The following is a 6591-nucleotide window of genomic DNA, read 5'->3' as shown; positions in this document are numbered from 1 at the left end:
AGAGTTATCATGTTAGGGTTAGGGTTAGAGTGAGAGTTATCATGTTAGGGTTAGGGTTATCATGTTAGGGTTAGGGTTAGAGGGTTAGGGTTTCATGTTAGGGTTAGAGGGTTAGGGTTAGAGGGTTAGGGTTAGGGTTAGAGGGTTAGGGTTATCATGTTAGGGTTAGGGTTAGGGTTAGAGGGTTAGGGTTATCATGTTAGGGTTAGGGTTAGAGGGTTAGGGTTATCATGTTAGGGTTAGAGGGTTAGGGTTAGAGGGTTAGGGTTAGGGTTAGAGGGTTAGGGTTATCATGTTAGGGTTAGGGTTAGGGTTAGGGTTAGGGTTATCATGTTAGGGTTAGAGGGTTAGGGTTATCATGTTAGGGTTAGGGTTATCATGTTAGGGTTAGGGTTGGGTTAGAGGGTTAGGGTTAGGGTTAGGGTTAGAGGGTTAGGGTTATCATGTTAGGGTTAGGGTTATCATGTTAGGGTTATCATGTTAGGGTTATCATGTTAGGGTTAGGGTTATCATGTTAGGGTTAGAGGGTTAGGGTTAGGGTTATCATGTTAGGGTTAGGGTTAGAGGGTTAGGGTTAGAGGGTTAGGGTTATCATGTTAGGGTTAGGGTTATCATGTTAGGGTTAGGGTTATCATGTTAGGGTTAGGGTTAGAGGGTTAGGGTTAGGGTTATCATGTTAGGGTTAGGGTTAGGGTTATCATGTTAGGGTTAGGGTTATCATGTTAGGGTTAGGGTTATCATGTTAGGGTTAGGGTTAGAGGTTAGGGTTATCATGTTAGGGTTAGCGTTAGGGTTATCATGTTCTCATTGATCACCTGACTAGAAGGGCTCGCTTGTGGCGAACCACCAAATGAGAATGTCAGGTTTCAGCCTACATCTCCTTCCAAGCTGTTGCCATGGAAGCCCAGTTTGATGCTTACCTGCGGCGCCTGAGGAGTTATGTCAAGGATGACTTGTTCTCCTACGATCCTCCGAGGTCGTTGGATGAACTCGTCCAGCTGACAATGCGGTTGGATCGACATATCTAGGCCAGACAGGAGGAGAGGCAGTGAGAAGTAGTTGACTGACACCTTAACCAGCCTCGTTCTTCTTCAGATGCCACAGCTTCCATGGCCATGCCTCAGGAAGAGAAGGCTGGGACCATGCAGGTCTGCAGGTCTGAACAACAGCACAGTCCCCAGGACAACCCCTGACTATACGACGGGTCCTGGTTCAACAACAGTGCAGGACGTACTGAGCCCAGCCACTAGTGCCATGGATGGACGTCTTCATGCCTCTATTCCTTCCTCTACCTGTTGCCCCTTCTCCCACCCCTTCTCCTCTACCTGTCCTCCTCTCCTCTACCTTTCCTCCTCCCCCCTCCTTTTCTTCTCCTCTCCCCTCCTCTCCTCTCCTGTCCTCTCCTCTCCTCCTCCTCTCCTCTCCCCTCCTCTCCCATCCTCTCCTCTCCTTCTCCTCTCCTCTCCTCTCCTCTCCTCTCCTCTCCTCCTCTCCTCTCCTCTCCTCTCCTCTCCTCTCCTCTCCTCTCCTCTACCCTCCTCTCCTCTCCTCTCCTCTCCTCTCCTCTACCTAGAGGTAAGATCTTAAGACCGAGCCCGAGTCCGAGCCCGACCCAACCCGAAATTCGGGTCGGGCTTAAAATGCGTAAAATGTCAATCATTACGTTCGGGTCGGGTCGGGCCGGGCTTCTCTCTCGCTGACTTTTTTTTAATAAATATTTGTTTATAAAAATATACACTAAAACGATGTGTGGATACTAAACTAAGGAATACTTATTATAAATAAATAATTTGGATAAAACAGAGAAGGCGCTGTAAGGTAATTGCTATATAACTACTACTAAACAGGAAGTGTAGAGCCAGAGCACGCTTTGGGAAACGTAATTAAGCGAGTGCGCATCAAGATTTCTCTTTCACTCTCTTTGTCTGGCCTCTTATTCTGTGTTCCATTCATTTATCATGATCATAAAAATATGTAGATTATTTTAACCTTAAAAGATCTTGCGTTTTTTCTGCCCAAAATACTATGGGATAAATTTAAATTTCGGGTTTGCTTCGGGCTCGGGCCTGCAAATCAAGTAAATTGGTCGGGCTTGGGCTGGGTCGGGCTTTAATGCCCGCGGGCCTGGGTCGGGTCGGGCTGGATTTTTTAGGCCCGATCTTACCTCTACCTCTACCCTCCTCGCCTCTCCTCTCCTCTCCTCTCCTCTCCTCCTCTCCTCTCCTCTCCTCTCCTCTCCTCTCCTCTCTCTCTACCCCCCCCCATCAGCAGGAGGGTCCCCCTACATGAGCCTGGTCCTGCTCAAGGTTTCTTCCTGTTAAAGGGGAGTTTTTCCTGCCACTGTTGCTTGTTGGGGGTCAGGCCCTGGGATTCTGGAGAGGGTCTAGAGACAGTTCTGATTGTAAAAGACGCTATATAAATAAAGATTGATTGATTGATTGATTGATTGATTGATTGATTGAAGTTCCATCCCTGCACCCTCTTCTCTCAGCGACTCTCCTCCGCCACAATGACCCGTGAGGTACTGGCGGTTAAACTACCACTGGAGGGGTGCACGCCCACCCCCACCCCCACCCCCACCACCACCACCAACAAGAGCCTATCTTAGTATATAGGCGACTAGGGGGGACAGGGGCGATTAGGGGGGACATGAGGGGACTAGGGGGGGCATGAGGGGACTAGGGGGACAGGGGGGAAATGAGGGGACTGGGGGGACATGAGGGAACAAGGGGGGACATGAGGGGACAGAACAAGCAGGTTTGAGAGTATTTCATGACCAATTGATCAAAAACCAAAAAGTATCCTAAAGTACAATTCAAACATGTTTTAAAGGAGATGAGAGACTCGACCCAGACATGCATGATGCACATTCTGAATGTGTTAGGGGCAGGAGGGGGGCAGGGGGGGTGGGGGGTGCCGTCGCAGCCATTGTGTGTTTTTGAAAAACATCCCAACTGTTTCAGAGTTTTGGCTCAACGCTCAGGTCTCCATTCATCTTATCCAGCAAGGTTTCACCAGCCCGGAGAACAGAGCACTGCTGTCTTTAGAGGTGCTCAATAAAGTTTACATACGTGTACGGAGGGAAAAAAGTCAATACAGGACAAAAAAAGAAAAGAAAAACTGGAAAAACCTGGCCATCAACTCCAACCAACGCTGGGCTCTCACGCTAACTCGTAGGCAGAGGCAGAGTCGCACGCTACTGTCAGAGTGACAGCTACGGTACCGCGGACGCTCTCACGCTAAAGTCTGGGAGGTTCGTTCATGACACACTGGCAGTGATACAAAGCCACTAGCATACGGCGGTGTGTCCTAACCACGCCGCACCACACACAGGTGTTATTTTGCATTCATTCCTTCACTAAACTAGTGTGTCAGCGTGCAATTAGTGTAATCAGCCACTGTGCAGACAAAACTTTGTGGAATGTGACGCATTTCTGTCTAAACAAAAGGATCCTTCAATGGCAAAAGGAGGTCCATCATGTCTCCACGATTCAAATGAATCCCATTCAAAATCTCTGATGTCTTTTTTAAAAACCCCATTATATGAATTATATGAGTGGAAGAAAAAAGACAACTGTAACAAAGTGCCTTGTAGTAGTGTAGTAGTGGTAGTTATAGTGGTTATAGTGGTTACAGTGACAAAGGAAACAGAGCAAAGCTGCGAGGAAGAGCAGGTCGGGTGACGTCGGAGGGCTGCAGCAACACAAACCTGCCTCCCAGAAGCAGAAGGAACGGAGGCGCTTCTTCTGATACACCAGGTCCAGTCTTTGGATACAAATACTCTTGTAAAATGGAACCACTGTTGAACAAATACTTTGGATCACACGGAGTTTCATGGAATTATAAATAACTTTCTTTCATGCTATTGTTGCTCTCTTACACAACCTTTTTTTTTTGCTTTTATCCCAACCGGATTCTAAATTCCCTTGTAAGTCTCCCAGAAAGATCAATGGCAGATACTCTGAAACCATTTCTGGAATCTGATCTCAAGTATTGGCCCACCCTGCCTTCCCTACTTGGTGAGCTGGGACATGGGCCTGGCGTTGCGTTGCGTGTGAATGCACCAGCCCTGTGGGCCCTGGCCCCCCAGCCACCAGCCTGAGCGCTGGAGATTAAAATAAAAACTCAAAGGTAAACATTGCTTCCACAATTGATATCGCTCTGGCCTTCCCAGCACACTGGGACCACATGGCTTCCTGTTGGGAAGGGGGGGCTTCCTGTGCAGCCCAGAGGCAGGCGAGGGGGGCAGGCTTTGCATAACCTTTACTACAAGAGCAGACGCAGAGAAGGGGGGGTGTTTATTGATCTTAGTCACACATGTACTGTAAAGAGGAACCTCGGTACGAGCTTCTAGCACGCTATGGGAATCTTATGGAGGAGACAGCAAAAAAGTATCTGGTCCAAAAAAGTTCCTACCAACAGAGAATGAGAAGAATGAAGACATGGAGCGATCGGCTTTGCCAATGAGAAAAAGAGTCATTAAATTTCAATTAATGAGAGAGCCAGATGCAGAGGGTTAGGGTTAGAGGGTTAGGGTTAGAGGGTTAGAGGGTTACGGTTAGGGTTAGAGGGTTACAGTTAGGGTTAGGGTTAGAGGGTTAGGGTTAGGGTTAGGGTTCGAGGGTTAGGGTTAGGGTTAGAGGGTTAGGGTTAGGGTTAGAGGGTTAGGGTTAGAGGTTAGGGTTAGAGGGTTACGGTTAGGGTTAGAGGGTTAGGGTTAGGGTTAGGGTTAGAGGGTTAGGGTTAGAGGGTTAGGGTTAGGGTTAGGGTTAGAGGGTTAGGGTTAGAGGGTTATGGTTCGGGTTCGCGGGTTCGGGTTCGGGTTCGGGTTCGGGTTCGCGGGTTCTGGTTCGGGTTCGCGGGTTCTGGTTCGGGTTCGCGGGTTAGGGTTCGGGTTCGCGGTTCTGGTTCGGGTTCGCGGGTTCGGGTTCGCGGTTCGCGGGTTCGGGTTCGCGGGTTCGCGGGTTCCGGTTCGGGTTCGGGTTCGGGTTCGCGGGTTCGGGTTCGGGTTCGGGTTGCGGGTTCGGGTTCGCGGGTTCGGGTTGGGGTTCGGGTTCGGGTTAGCGGGTTCGGGTTCGGGTTCGGGTTCGCGGGTTCGGGTTCGCGGGTTCGGGTTCGGGTTCTCGGGTTGGGGTTCGGGTTCGGGTTCGCGGGTTCGGTTCGCGGGTTCGGGTTCGGGTTCGGGTTCGCGGTTCGGGTTCGCGGGTTCGGGTTCGGGTTCGCGGGTTCGGGTTCGGGTTCGCGGGTTCGGGTTCGCGGGTTCGGGTTCGCGGTTCGGGTTCGGGTTCGCGGTTCGGGTTCGCGGGTTCGGGTTCGCGGGTTCGGGTTCGGGTTCGCGGGTTCGGGTTCGGGTTCGCGGGTTCGGGTTCGCGGGTTCGGGTTGGGGTTCGGGTTCGGGTTCGCGGGTTCGGGTTCGGGTTCGGGTTCGCGGGTTCGGGTTCGCGGGTTCGGGTTCGGGTTCTCGGGTTGGGGTTCGGGTTCGGGTTCGCGGGTTCGGGTTCGCGGGTTCGGGTTCGCGGGTTAGGGTTCGGGTTCGCGGTTCGGGTTCGCGGGTTCGGGTTCGGGTTCGAGGGTTCGGGTTAGGGTTAGATGAGTGACTGCCAGCCTCATCTTTAGGGCGAGCGCTAATGTCAGCTTCAGGCTGAATTCTGCATTATCCATTCCCCTGTCTCGGCTGACCTTTGACTTCTCCATTGTCTATGGTCCTGAGTGTGAAAGTAAATGGTCCACAGAGACCACTGAGCGGTCTAACAATGGTCCCTACACGGTTCACCTGGAATATTTGAATTTAGAATGAGTCTTTTCAGTCTTTATGCATATATAATAATGCAATATATAATGTTCCTGCTCATTTCCACCCATGAATTACCTCTACAGCCCACTGTGGTGATGGTTCGAGAAGAGGCAAGTTCACAACGATGCAGCAACCGCTTCATTGTGGGGTCTTCATAATGAGGCAGTTCAAAGGTGATATGTATTGATAAGACGGGACGCCAACGTGCTGCTTCTTCGTTTATTCAGTCAACTCCCAGGTGGGAAGTGCAATGTGCATGAGCGCTATATCCTCTCAGAGCTCACACCGAAGTGGATGACACAGATGCCACGGTCCAAATGAACAGTCTCAATACTATCTAGGTCAGGGGTGGGCAAACATTTTGATTCGTGGGCCACAATGGGTTCTAACATTTGACAAAGGGGCCGGACCAGGAGCAGATGGATGGATGGAGTGCTTTGGTAACCTCACCTCATTGGAGAGAAAATACACATCTTGGGATATGGAGAAAACATGTGCTTTAATTTCAAATGAAAATGAAGAGAAGCATTACAACAAAATATCTGACTTTGGAATGAGTCTTAAAACACTTAAAATCAAATGAATAAAATGTGCCTTTTTAAAAAAAATTAATAACCATTTCTATTTTAAAGCACTGAAAGTTCTGTTATCCTTCAGGATATCACCATCACTCTCCTCCTGACTGTCTTTTTTCTAGTGGGAAAACACCAGAATTGCAGTGAAAATATAACATTAACAAGATTTATTCATTTAATTTTTCAAGTTTGGCGGGCCGGATTAAAACGTTTAACGGGCCG

The 6591-nt window shown here is 49.6% G+C and overlaps 1 long non-coding RNA gene across 1 annotated transcript in view; it reads right to left on the bottom strand.

The window, feature by feature from the left end:
* Positions 1-6274: 6274 nt before the first annotated feature.
* The window catches only part of LOC130516579 (uncharacterized), a 1114-nt gene continuing 797 nt past the window's right edge, over positions 6275-6591 (bottom strand). The window contains exon 2 of the long non-coding RNA XR_008947524.1: positions 6275-6591. This exon is cut by the window's right edge and continues 224 nt beyond it. This is a non-coding gene — a long non-coding RNA (uncharacterized LOC130516579).

The sequence above is a fragment of the Takifugu flavidus genome, chromosome 2, assembly GCF_003711565.1.
Source record: "Takifugu flavidus isolate HTHZ2018 chromosome 2, ASM371156v2, whole genome shotgun sequence".
Taxonomy (NCBI): Eukaryota; Metazoa; Chordata; class Actinopteri; order Tetraodontiformes; family Tetraodontidae; genus Takifugu; species Takifugu flavidus.
The sequence above is the reverse complement of the archived record's forward strand: the minus strand, read 5'-3'. Positions and strand labels throughout refer to the sequence as shown.